The 14,454-nt window shown below is 38.8% G+C and overlaps 1 protein-coding gene and 2 long non-coding RNA genes across 12 annotated transcripts in view; all 3 read left to right on the forward strand.

The window, feature by feature from the left end:
* The window catches only part of nrxn2b (neurexin 2b), a 719,424-nt gene that overhangs the window by 396,877 nt on the left and 308,093 nt on the right, over positions 1-14,454 (forward strand). The gene's annotated exons all lie outside the window — the stretch shown is intronic.
* LOC143417126 (uncharacterized) lies at positions 6,123-6,892 on the forward strand. The gene is made up of 2 exons (XR_013097344.1): positions 6,123-6,429; positions 6,481-6,892. It is a non-coding gene; the product is annotated as an uncharacterized LOC143417126 (long non-coding RNA).
* Positions 7,056-13,283, forward strand: LOC143416560 (uncharacterized). Its single transcript, XR_013096955.1, has 2 exons — positions 7,056-9,860; positions 10,243-13,283. It is a non-coding gene; the product is annotated as an uncharacterized LOC143416560 (long non-coding RNA).

Genomic DNA, 14,454 nt, shown 5'->3' on the forward strand with positions numbered 1-14,454 from the left:
TTTAGAGTAATGAATCATATTGGATGTTTTGAATTACAAATTCTCGTCCAGTGATTGTGGGCGGTATGAGCCTGATTACAGCACTGACTATCAAATAAAAAATGGTCCCTCTAATTTGTTATGGAGTTGTATACAAGTCAGTTTGTTGCGTCAGGTAAAGGACAACAGCTTTTTCACTTGTCTCTATTCGTTCATTCTCGAGGTCCCAGTGGTCCTTTGGGAATTTTTAACTGTAACTGTTCTGAGCATAAACAGTGAACTTGGTGTGGATGTCTGATTTTTCTCTAGAATCTCATTTACTTTGGAAGAGAAACGTGAGAAAAACCTGTGTACCAGATGAATTACAGAACGTGCGCTGTATTCAATTTCCTCTTTAACACTGCTTCACTTTGCACCTGGCGTTGGATCATGAACGACAGAGAGGGAGAAGGCAATGTAATGAAGATCTGCCAAAGCAGCGCTTGGAAGCATTTGCATAATAATAACGAACAAATCATATGCTACAAAACCGGATTAGCACCTGAAATCAAACAGTATAACTGTCTCGAGCTGTTTCCTCACCCGGTTGAACGGCGCAATCTGGGCGGGATGATTTCAGAGGCATCGCACCGTTTATTTGTCACAATCTACATCAGCAGCAGCTTAATTGATGATGCTGAGATCACTGTCCTTATCTTCCTCATTAACGTTTACAATCAACACCTAGAATAGTTTTAACTACAGTTTAATCAGCCATAGTTCCAAAACGGACATAAGCACTGATTGTAATTACAGTTTTTAGCTTATGCCCATCATCCAATAAAGAAAAGTTATTTTTTACATGGTGCTGAGACATCAGATGCCATGCGAACCCAGTATCCTCTATACAGGTTCTCCGCATACTCCTGTAAAGTCTCACTTGCCATCCAGACTCCTTTTGTTTTCTTTTGATTCATTTCCCTCCCATGTCCTTCTCTACCCCCTCTATTTTCCGCTCAGTGTCAGGGCTCTCTCAGTAAATGACGGCCTAGGGAGCATGAGTGCTGCAATAGAGCAGTGTGTTTTAACTTTTTTTCTTGCTCTGACCTGTCTTCCAATACAATTTACTGTGGCATTACTCTGAGCTTTGGCCATTTTTTTCCTTCCACCCCACCTTCTTCTCTCTCCATTTCTGGCTTCTCTCTCAAAAGCTGGCTTCCTCACTGAAGGTGGAGCTGAGATAAAGTGAGCATTTCTTCTGAGAGTGTGTCTGTTTCTGCACCCTAATGCTCTTTTCTAGGCTTTTTATTCTGTGCTGTCTTACAACCTTTATGCAGACAAATGCAAAAAATGCAATGTATATTAAAGAAACAGTTTCACGATAGTTAATCGGCGTGGAAAAGCACATTTAATTGAGCTCATCAAGAAAAACACTTGAATTCTTATCCATTCAAGTAGAAGGGCAGAAAGGAGATGGCACTTTGTTTTTCCACTGATGTATTTATAACATCTCTCCTGGCAGATGAGCCAGTGAAAAGAAATCTTGTTTTCCATAACTCCCAGGTGAAATGTTGAAGGACTGATGGGAGAGGAGACACAGTAAAGAGAGCCATTTCAAAAACTAAGTAAGCAATTAGTGCAGAAAGCAGAAAGTTCAGTTAATGCGGGGAAAGGTAATGGGTGACAGTTATGCAAGAACTGTAGCAAAATAATTTATTTATCTAACACCAGAAAGATTATAACTGGACTCAATTTCCTACTGTTTCAGTTATAGAACCTTTCAAATTGTCCTTCCACACGATTTTCAATTTAGACCAACAAAAAAGGTCTCTAATTCAACCACACTCAGTGTTGGTTAGTTAGCAGATAATGGAACTGCTTTTGTTCCAAATCGTCATAACTCCCTAGAGCCCCATTGGCTGGGTGATACTCACCTGCAGGTGTCTGGCTAGTAATAATGCCCCTTATGAATGCAAAATTGTCAAGGGTGCATGTGTTGTTTTCCAAACTAACAGGACCCGTTCTCCATCATGTCAGAAATACTGGGGAAGAGAGGCTGAAAGACTCCAGAATGTGCCGCTGTTACGCCATGTTTGACATTTTTGTTCAGTTACGTTTGTATTTTTTCACGATGATTAAGAATGTCTTTATTAATTAACAATTATATTACAGCCAGGATATGAATACAAGTGAAAAATGATATTTCTTTATATATTTCTTTAGATATTTCTTTTTGTATACAGCTGTATAGATTCTGCTTACATATCATTCTGCAGGGTGTCATTAATGACATACTGGTCCTGTATAACACTCTGGATTTTGATGATTTGTTACAATTAATCAGCAGATTATCAAAAACACATTCCACGTATTGTAATTGCCATCATGAAGCATTAACATCCCTTTGAAAAGAGCAACTTCCCTGGTGCTAATGTAGCATTACCAGCCAACCACAGCTCCACCTTTCTGGACCATATGATGCCATTTATCAGTAATTGAAACTATTTGCAGTGCTATGTGTATCAGTTTCCAAGCTAAACGTTTCTCTCTGTTCTTAACAAGCCTTTATCAAAGCAAATTTATTCGTGCTCGCCCAGATCTTTTAACAGTTCAGCGACTTCTTACTGGTTCTCGGGAAACCTCAGTGTTTTTTCTTTCATGCATCTTGCACGTCATTGCACTGTTCCATGTTTTATTTAATTCTCCTTCATCCACATATTGCATGACAACTGAGTCTTGCTTACAAAAACAAAACAAAAAAATCCCTTTGGCTGTGATTGATACCTTTTTTGAAGTCAGAGGAAATAAAAGAAGCAAAAAAAAATTGAATAAAAGTCACTCAATTTTCATTTTACATAAGCTGTATAATGTGGATCACAGTTTATGTAAATAGAGATATATCTGGACAATGGAAAATAACAGAAAAGAAAGAACTGTGATAGAGAAGCCAACCTTTGGTCCTATTGATCTTGTTAACACAGAATTATACATGTTTAAAATGTGTGAAATCTGTTCAGCAGAGAAAGATTGATGTGATATTGCAGACTTGTTTCATCAAAAGTAAGCTGCTAGGACACTGTGGGAGCAGCTACTGGGAAAGATATGAGCAAACTGTCTGATTCGCAGGTATCTCAAACCCTTCTGTGATTGTAACATCTGTGCTATATTAACCAGAAATTGATCAGGCACTCATTTATGGGCAAAACCAAAAGTCTTACCTAAAAGACATCATCAGTTCAAAAGTGCATGCTGTCCGTGCTCAGCTTCTGCTAGTTTTGATTGATGTAATGAAAACCAGACACTCGCATAACCAGTAAGAACAACTGACCTGTGCTGGCATTTGCACCGCATGTCAGCTGGAACTAAGTAAAGCAAAGAGACAGGGATTGTAAAAAGGAGATAAAGACAGACAAGGCAAGAATATTGTGAGTGTAAAACAGTGAGGATGGGAAATAAGAGGGCAGAGAAATGAAGACAAATACGGGCAAAATGGAGAGTGAAGAAGGGTGACCGAGCAAAGTCGAAAAAGCTGAAGTGCAATAGAGCCAAGGCAAAGCGAAAGGACATTGAATATGGAGTGACATTTCATAGAGAGAGAATGGAAGCATGAAAGTGTGTAATAATGCCTGTCTGTGTCACTATACAATCTTTCAGAAAGTGTCACAGGCAAGCACGGGCACAAATTCTGCTCAAGCCCCTTCAAGGACTCGCGTGACAACAGAGTGAGTTTGCGTCAATGTAAAGTTGCGGTTACGTGTGTTATTTCCCTTTTTGTTGTAGAAATAATGAGTTTGCCATTGTTTTCTTCTCTTTTTCTAATCTAGATATACAGCCAGTGGGGAAATTATGGGTTGGTTATAGCTTGTATAATTTTAATACCACAGGCTATGCCATAAATTATTATAGTGTATCGAGGGCTTTATTAAAAGAGAGCGCACCAGTTCCAGCGCAAGCAATGCTATTCTTGATGAAAAAACACATTACATTACCTTATGTACTGTAATCCCATTCACTATGTTGCTAATATCAACTGAAAGGTTTGGTCATGGGACACACAACGCCTCTTGTCACCTATAAAAGAACATTTCAGTTTTCTTCTCTAGTTGACTCATAAGGCTGCGCGATATTTTATGTTGCTGTTTTGTTGATGTCACAACTAATCTACTGTGAATCAGACCTGAAATGTTTTGTAAATTACTACGTTTTTGGTATTTGCAGAAGCCACGTCTCTCTTATTAGAGTATTTAATTCAGTCATACTTTGTTTTTGTTGATGTAGATTAACAAACAATAATGAGCAAATTGCTAATCAAGAACATTTCTTCCCCTTCTTGAGTTCTGTTGCTCGTATTACCTGCAGTCAAAGAAATGTAATGGCTCATTTAATTATGCAAAAAGTATCACTAACGTGGCTGTGGGTTAAAGCTTTTCCTATCAAGGATCAAAAAATCAACGTGAATATTCATCATTGCTTTGCTGGTGATGTTAGCTAAATATTATTAGACTGCATTTCACCTTACTGGTCTTTTCAGTTGACTCTGTCTGTGGTCCTTTTTTTAGACGAGGATTAGTTTTAAAAATGAATTCCACCTGTTGCTGCTGTAACATTTAGCAGGAGCAAGAGCAAGAATGCACCTGCTGTCACAATTGTATCATATAATTACAGCTTTACTTGCCTTGAATCTTTTCTTTTTTTTTACCCCCTCAGGCAGTATTCAAAACATCTCAAAAGCACACATCCAAAACAGAGACATAACATACAACATAATTATACGTCTTATAATTTAGCATCAGCAATTAACGCACAAGCTGCGTTAACATTTATTCTCTACACCAGTCATCTTGTTGAGGCATCCTTACAGATTTTTTGAGCGTCTGTAATTAGCAATCACAGATTCCCTGCATCTTCCTGCTGGATGCCATTGTCCCAGCCAAGCCTGGAGTGCAATCCCCTCCCTCATCAAACCTCTGCAGTAACGTGCTCTGCCATTGCTAACACTCTGTATAAATGCGTGTTTTTGCATGTGTTTCTCTTCAGTGATTATTTAATCTTAGCAACTTGTAGCAAGCATAATATTGAAGCAAAAAGAAGCAACAGCCAGAGTGAAGACTTGAGAAATGCATGAGCATTCAATGAAAGTTAATGGTCAGCTTTGTGTACAGCAGGGAATCAGCAAGAAGGAGCCAGAGTGTTGTTTAGAGACCGGATCGGGCATTGTGCATTCGTTGCCTGTTGTCATTATCAGACTTTATATTATATATAGACACACACACAAAAAATATGTTTTGCAAGTTATGGGCAAAGACTGCAATACCATCACTGCACTTGGGAGCCAATTACAGGGAGGGATGAGATACAGTTCCTGTCTTGAGCTGACGAGCCATAAAATGAACAGCTTAACATTGTTATTGGATTTAAACAACATTTTTTTCAGAAAATGAATTAAAATCTTAAACAACTATTCTATGCATATGTATGTATCTTTGCAAGAGCTTTGTGTGGTGTGCAGATAAGTATAAAATAATAAAAGGGATCAAATTGGAGCTTTGGGACTTGTAGACAAAGCACTAAATGCGGCTATGTCTTTCAAACTTTTTTTTTTATCCTGCAAACTTTGGCCATTTTTCAGACCAAAGTACACAGTGGATATACACAGACACAGCCGAAACTGTCCGGACTCATACATCTCACTGAAACAAAATTCTTCCAAAAAAAGTTGGAAACAAAAAGCTCCTTTGTCTTGCGTGCCTGCATGCTGCTGGTCTGTCATAGAATAAAACAAGCTGTGAAAAGAGCTGAATACTTTCTTATTGTGGGGACATCTAAAATTGCTTGGACAAAATTATCGCTACCCTGGTGATAAGAGGATTTGTTGTGATATTTACTGTGATATTAAACCAGACTCTCGCTTTCAATTACGGTAGAATCTTATCGTCAATCATTCTGCATATTTAAATGAGAAGGGAACCCACTGTGTTGCTTAGTGTCATTTTGTGCACCACCATGAATGTGGACAACAGAGAGAACTTAAGGAAATTCTGTGTCTGTGATGAAATTGTTTTCCATTTCTCTTCTTGCCTGGGTGATATTGCTTCGGATCCAACTTCTCAATTTATGCAAAGCATTTTTCAATGTCATGTACTACCCTCTTTGTCAGCTGTCGAGGAGGGAAATTATTTTACTGCTATTGTTAAATAATTGTCATTGCATTAATAATATAATCTGCAGCATGGATATTGCATTCCAAGGTTTAAACAGTGTCTCTTTCAGAAAGACTGAGTTGCAGGCTGACAGGAAGTTGTATGCAGAAAGAAGCAGGAAGTTATTTTGAGCCGCAGGCTAAGACGAGGCTTTAACAATGTAACAGATAGCTTTTTAGTAGAGGTTCTTGATTAAAACATTTATTTAGTAGAAGACATACACATAGTCTCAGTGAGCTTCTGGTCTGGTAAAAGGTCAGAAGTGCAACAGGTGAATTGAGAAAGAGCATTTGAGGACGAGACACAGACAGTAGGTGAAGAGGTGACACAAAGAGCATGTGAGGTCAACACACACACACACACACACACACGTTAAATTAGATTTATTTAGAGGAGAGGTTAGTTATGTTTGGCTGTAACTGCAAAATTGTCTTGGTAAAAGAGGAACCGTTTCTTGGTGTCTCGGCAAGAAAGAGGAACAAGACAAGAACTGAAAGGTAGACAGGAAGGGCTAGCCATGAAAATAGAAGATGATTTTCTAGGTAAAAAGTCATGATGATGTTGATCTGATCTATGTATAAAATGTATCTGTGACGCATGAAGGGGCGTCAGTAAACAAACCCTGATGCTATAAAATATCTGTTCATGCTTTGATTAAGTCGAAGACTACTTCCTGTCTGCGTACAGAGTTCTCTTCCCACGCGTGTATTCATTAAAATCATCGTTTGACTTCACCCGGCCGGATCGGTGTGGTTATTCTTCGATCACCTCTTGTACCCTTCCTCAATATTGAATCTTAACACAGCCTTCTTGCTAACCTTCAGATTTGAAGCCAAGAAAGCCCCGGTTTTTCTTAGAAAAACAATTGGTGGATGTCTGTTTTGATTTTGATGAAAATTTCATGAGTTGAAGCAGTTAGAGTTCTGCTAAGAAGAATGAAGAAATGAAAGCAGTAAAGTCTGCTAAAGCAGTAAAGTCTGCTAAAGTAGTTAAGAGTCTGATAAGAAAAGTTTAAATAATGGGTTGAAGTCCCAAAGAAATTGAGTTAGAGTCTCAAGTAGTTTGGTAGGGTATTTGGTCATTTTGTGGGTTAAAGTCCCGGTTGGTCATTAGGTCAGACCTTTGTCGGTCAATTTGTGGGTTAGAGTCCCCATTGTCCATCAGGGTCGATCTGCCTCAGTTATACACTTGTTTTGGGTGTTGATTGTTGTTTCAAAGTATTATAAATTATTCTAGAACGGCAGTTAGAGTCTGCTAGGAAGCGCAGAGCCCGGAGGTTACGCTCCCTCCTTGTCGTGGACGCGCGACATTGACCTCTCGGCGAAGAGGGTTAGTTCAGTGTGGTTTAGCTGTGGGGTACAGGGCATCCCGGAATTAAGCTAGGAGTTAGAGTCTCCTTACCGTTTGCAACGGTATCTGCGCTTTTTTGGACAGGAGAAGTTGGTCTTCGGGCGTGTAACTTTAACTTAACACTTCGAGGTAAGCCTTGGCTGTGAAATGCCAAAAATAGAGCTTCAGGCAAAGTTTGGGTTGGTTGACGCTTTTAAATTGAGTTAGGGATTTTAGAAATGAGGCCAGAAACAGTTAAAGTCTTGATACTGGTTAATTGGTGGGCGGTTATTTTAAATTTGTCGAAATTGGTTAGGCGCTAAAGCTGACAGATCTGACAGTAGTTGTAAATATAAGACGTCTTTGTAATAAGAGATCTCTGTGTGAAAGGAGTCTGAGGCAATGCTGCTGCTATTTTTAGACGGTGTGTGTGAGTGAAAATGCAAATGAGTAAGCAGTGAACTGTTTAAGCCACAGTTGGTTTTACAAATACTGCTGCAAACAGTGTTGAGTGTGTGTTTAAAATGCCATTTATGTTTAGTAAAGGACTATAAATAAAGTTTTGAGTTGCCGTAGGGGATGCATAGTAACTGACTGAGTTTGGATGTAGATATATAAATAGATTGAGTGCACTGTATATACTTAAGACTAACACATCACTTTCAGTAGTAACTTTTCTCCAGCATTAGTTGCTGGTGGGTTTTATTTTTTCAATTTCTTGTGTGTGCGGTGAGAATTAATGGAGGTTTCAATTTTTTGTTTGTTTGTTTTTTACTTGCTCTTTTTGATTATGACAAGCATGTCTAAAATACTCTTAGGAAAGTGTGTTGAGTTATATTCCTTAACTCTAGTCACAGTTTGAGTGTGAATGCGGTGACTAGAAGCTTTGACATGATGAATAAAGGTGTGAGAGGTATTTCTTGGGTGATGTAAAGTAGGACGTTTTAAACTTTGAAAGTGTTTTTAATTTGAGAGAGGCATGAGTGATGTTATAAGAGTTTAGTTTATTTAAAAGGTGTGTGTGAGAGGATTATGAAATCATTGTGTGAATGATGCTACATTTTAGGTCAAAAGTTAGTAGAATTACAGAGGGTTTGTAGATTGTAAATACAAAATAAGTTTGATTAGCCTGGAGAAACAGCAAAGCAGCTTGAGCTGCTCTGAGCAGCTGCGTGCGGTGTGTGTGTAACAGGAAATGGTGTGGGTGACAGGAAGTTTGCATGCCCATATAAGGTGATGTGTGAACAGAGGAAGTCTGAGAGAGAAGTGTGTGCGTAGGCAAAATGCAGAGTGTGTGCGTGAAATAAGGGAGTATTGTTTTTTACATCAAGGTTTAATAGAACTAAAGTAGAACGTGACAAACAAACAAAAGAAGGTAAAATGAAGAGAGAAAATAATGTGGTTCCCTGACCGGGAGAGAAAATAACTGACAATTACATTAATGAATAGAAAACACACATACACAAAGTGCCATATGAGAAATTATTCTAGGAAGGAGTCAGAAGTAAGATAGTTTAACATAAGATGCAATGAAGGAAGCAGCTTACATTCCTTTAATTCCCAGAGCCAGTGTGTTCCCTCCCCTGCCCACTTGGGCCCCGTATCAGGCGAGTATGGAAGGCTGGATAGCCCATGACGGGTAAGATCCCACCTCGAAACCCTGGGACAACCTAAGGCAGGCACAGTCACGATTACTCTCGGACCTGACGGGTAAGACCGCTGGGCTAGGGTGGAGGTGGAAAGTGGCAAGTGGAGCCCTACCTTCTGGCTGAGGACAAGGAATGCTGCTATTTAAGGTAGGAAATCAGAATTTGGGTTAGTAAAGTTGGGGAGGAGAAAATTGACTGTTTAAAGGCAAAATTATGAAGGAGTCTGACACACTGTAAAAGCACCATATGCAAATTCACACACACAAACAGGAAATGCATTAAACTTATAAAGACAAGACAAGCTCATGGAGTTTAATGCATAGACATTGATTACACCTAGCTAAGAATACAAACATAGGCAATGAAGAACAGCTTGCTATTTTGTATGAATGATACAATGGTGTGAATGTTTGATAAAATACATTTGAGTTTGTAATTGAGGAATAGAATAAGCCATATGACAAAGGGAGTTATGAAAACGAAAAAGGGATTAAAGTAGTTTTAAAAAAGAGTGACTTAGGAGTGCTCTCGTACTGAGTGATCAACACTAGTGATCACTGTTGGAAGAAATAAAATGATTTAATGAGTTGGGAATGTTTAAACATATGTTTCTGTTGTTACAGCTTCTTGAGAGATGATTCAGTATGCAAATTAGCTGGAGTGTGTGTGTGACTGTGACTTTCAGGAAGAGGAAGCATAGCAGAGACGAGAAGTGCAGATTGGGGTAGGAAATTTATAGTTTAGTGATATGTTGTTGTAAGGGGGTTTTATGCTGAATTGAAGTATGTTATAGAGCATAAGGGGGTGATTTTTGTGTGCAAATTGAGTGGGTTTAATGGGACTTTTGGTGTATTGAGGAGGTGAAATTATGTGGTGGCAAGATTTGTGTGTTTAAGGTTGTTGTGGTGATGGGTTGATTCTGTCAGGTAGGTTGTTGTTGGTGTTTTTGTTTTATATAGAGGGAGTTTTAGGAAACATGGACATGTCTAAAATTGGGCCCATTATTTTGTAACAGTGCACTTAAAGAAAACCTGTCAGGTGATTTTGTTTTGTTTTTATGAGCTAACAATCAGCTCTATTTTTTTTTTCATTTCTGTTTTAAGCAGGCCTGCAACAGTGAATAACGGCGCTGAAAATTATCGGGAGGAGCAAATATAAGGCGGCTTTCCAGATTACAATTGGCTGAGGAGAAAGCTACCTGGGGACAATTCAGGTCGTAAGTCCCTGTAAAAAGGATTTTATGCGAGTCAATCCAGTCCAAAAGCATAAAGAAATATTTTCCTATGGAAAATAAAAAATGACGGAGCTCATTTTGCTGAGGGTGGAGTATCTGATCGTGCGGGAGGCTCCACTATCAGCAAATACATGGTGTGCCTGCATGTGAGTGAATGTGTGAGTGAATGTGAGGGTGAATAAATGTGGACAAACAATTTGCTTTTACCAGAAAAATTTTTGTTTTGTTGACTGGGGTTAGATTATGAGATTATAGTATATTGTTGGGAGAATGCCAAATGCTAAAGGGGAAATATTTTTTGATGTAACTCAGTTACCATTAATTGTAGAAACACATGACTGATAACTGTTCTGTTTTAAGTTTATTTTTATGACACAGATTGGATCATGAGTGGGGAAAACTGAGCAGTTTTAAGTTTTGTATAGTATCTTGACACATGAAATGTATCAAGATAAAGGGGGGTTTAGGGTTTAATAATTTAATTGTTTAATAATTTAGGATCATTTTAGGACCTTTTGGGTTTTTGATCATTTGGATATGGTAAAACTGAAACTGTTATTTTTAAGTTAAGGTTAAAGGATTAAAAGTGAACTTGTCACGGTTTGCGAGGCAAGCCGTGTGGAGTTGTAGAAAAGGACCCAAAAGGCGGCAGCTCTGGTGCAGGTGAATATTTATTTACAACGGTGGGCACAAAACAGCACTGGTGGAAAAACAAGAAACCGGAAACCTAAACTGGGTAAGCTAATAACACAAACCAGAAACGAGACGCAGGGAGACCGAGGGGAAACAACACAGACAAACCAGCAACTACCATAACAGAAGACACAACTTAAATACACCCAGAGCACGGGGAGAACACAGACATAACAGGCTGGGGGAAAACATGGAATAAACACAAAGAGAGACGAGAGCTCATAAATACACAGAGGGGCACAAGGGGGTAAGAGTCACAAAGGAAAAAATACTTAGGGAACACCACAACAGGACACCTCAGAAAACCTGGCCTAAATAAGGAGCGAAAATACAAGGAACCAAGAATACTGGGCCAACATGGCCCAGGACCATGAATCCTGTTTAGAAGATACAATGCCGGTTTTTCAAAGCTGTGAATAATTCTTAGAGGGAAAATTAGTGAGGGTTGAAGGGGTAGAACAGCTTTGATTTCTTTTTGATTTCTAGAAGTAGTGGTTATAATGTAGGCTTACACATACAGATATTATATAGGAGGTATTTTTAGGATAAAAGGGGGAGCTTATAAATAGAAATGATTTTTATACATATTGCATTTTGTGCTTTTAAAGGAGTTGTGGCTCAAATTTGTCTCTGGAGGGTCACGAGCCTTTGGCTAGCGCTATGATTAGCCAATCTACTGTGAGGATAATATGAGTTCATGAAGGATTGCACACGCTTACAGACACAGAGTTAAGAAACACACATGACAGTATTGATTCCAGGCAAAAGGCCCTAAATTCATTTAGCTTTTAACTGAACTTAAAGAAGGACCAAAGAGGAAGGAAAGCATATATTTTGGTTAAGTCTGATACATTAGAATTAGAAGGTATTGTTACATTAAGGGAGCAAAATGAAATAAAAAGGTTATACCAAAACAGGTGATAACATAGGAAATGTGAGGTTTTAAAATGAAGTTAGTGTTAACACATAGGAGTTGTTTCAAGGCAGCATTTAGCTATGATGAAATGTATACAGGAGTAATTGCTTATATGCTTGAACTTAATTGATTAAAGTGGTTGTTTTCTTTTGGAGTAGATTAACTTGCAGCAGCGACAACTTGTGCACAGGATGTTGATGATCAGATAAGGGAAAATAGAGCGAGCAACCGGACGTGAAACCAGCGCTTAAAAGAATTTTAAAGTGATGAGTAACGTTGAAGAGTATACATAAATACAAGTCAATAAGTTAAGAAGATAATTAGGATCAGGCTTTTGATTAAAGAGTCCCAGATAGGATAAGTTAGGGAGATGCAGGAAAGGTGTTTTGTTTCCTTTGCAGAAGATCTCGGCGACCACAGGAGGGGCGAGGATCCTGGAGATCTCGAGGTTCGAGACCACCAGAGAAGGGTCTGCGTGAGGACACAATGTATTGTGACCTCTGGTGTTCCAGAGGTCAAAAGGGGGAGTGTCGAGGAGGGAAATTATTTTACTGCTATTGTTAAATAATTGTCATTGCATTAATAATATAATCTGCAGCATGGATATTGCATTCCAAGGTTTAAACAGTGTCTCTTTCAGAAAGACTGAGTTGCAGGCTGACAGGAAGTTGTATGCAGAAAGAAGCAGGAAGTTATTTTGAGCCGCAGGCTAAGACGAGGCTTTAACAATGTAACAGATAGCTTTTTAGTAGAGGTTCTTGATTAAAACATTTATTTAGTAGAAGACATACACATAGTCTCAGTGAGCTTCTGGTCTGGTAAAAGGTCAGAAGTGCAACAGGTGAATTGAGAAAGAGCATTTGAGGACGAGACACAGACAGTAGGTGAAGAGGTGACACAAAGAGCATGTGAGGTCAACACACACACACACACACACACACGTTAAATTAGATTTATTTAGAGGAGAGGTTAGTTATGTTTGGCTGTAACTGCAAAATTGTCTTGGTAAAAGAGGAACCGTTTCTTGGTGTCTCGGCAAGAAAGAGGAACAAGACAAGAACTGAAAGGTAGACAGGAAGGGCTAGCCATGAAAATAGAAGATGATTTTCTAGGTAAAAAGTCATGATGATGTTGATCTGATCTATGTATAAAATGTATCTGTGACGCATGAAGGGGCGTCAGTAAACAAACCCTGATGCTATAAAATATCTGTTCATGCTTTGATTAAGTCGAAGACTACTTCCTGTCTGCGTACAGAGTTCTCTTCCCACGCGTGTATTCATTAAAATCATCGTTTGACTTCACCCGGCCGGATCGGTGTGGTTATTCTTCGATCACCTCTTGTACCCTTCCTCAATATTGAATCTTAACACAGCCTTCTTGCTAACCTTCAGATTTGAAGCCAAGAAAGCCCCGGTTTTTCTTAGAAAAACAATTTAACTTCTGACAGTTTCACTTAGATCTGATGCCACGTTTCCCACTGTCACTGTGCTGTTATACGATTTTCTGCCTGAAACTTTCAGCACAGTCATATTTATAACAGCTAAGTAAATCTTTGAGTACTCTTTGAGCTTGCTTGTGCTTTACTGGAATCAATACAGCTCAAGAAAATCCAACCCTTTGAGCAAAGGAGGTAATATGGCCAGTGGCAAATATTTGCTTAAATGTGAATCCTGCAATGGAAATGTTGCTGAAATATTTTACATAATTAAGATTTTTCTTTATTTACAAATCTTCTGCTACTTTGCAGGCTTACAGTAAATTGATGGTATTCCAATGTGGGCTAAATAATAATAGATTTCAACATTGCACTTCTAAGAATATAAAATTGAGAGTTATCAAAAAAGGGTCAAGTGTTGAAGACCTTCCATTGTTCCCAAAGTGATCCATCCAAGTCCCACAAAGTCTTTTGTATGAGGTTTCACACCATAAAAGAGAAATGAAACCATTATTAAGGAGATCTATATTTTACTTTAAAACCCTTTAAAATCTTTTTTGTCTAGTGTAAACGTTATGCAGTGTGCTCTTGCACATGGTGCTGTCAGACACTCTCTAGAGCTCTGTATCCAAGCATCCCAATTCCTCCCATCAGCCCCTGAGAGGTCATTATGGTAACCGTAGAGATGTGGAGGTGGTGTTCTCCGGTGAGGTCTGGGAGGCTGTAATTGGTCCCGTCTTGTGGATGTCTTTGAGCTCTTCAGCAGAACAGCCATGCATTACTGCTGGGACAGCAGAGCCCAGACCACGACACAGTCTCTGGCTGGGAGGAAAATGGTTACTCATCGTTCTAAACTTTTGTTCTTAAACAGTCCCAAAACTGTAACAACACTGCACTCGTCATATTCAAATATTAAAGTAGGTAGTCACAACATGATAGACATCATCTCTCCAGAAATCATTTTATCCAATTCAACTCAGTTTTATTTGTGTAGCGCCAAATCACAACAGTTGCCTTAAGGCACTTTATATTGTGAG

The sequence above is a fragment of the Maylandia zebra genome, linkage group LG3, assembly GCF_041146795.1.
Source record: "Maylandia zebra isolate NMK-2024a linkage group LG3, Mzebra_GT3a, whole genome shotgun sequence".
In the NCBI taxonomy this organism is placed as follows: Eukaryota; Metazoa; Chordata; class Actinopteri; order Cichliformes; family Cichlidae; genus Maylandia; species Maylandia zebra.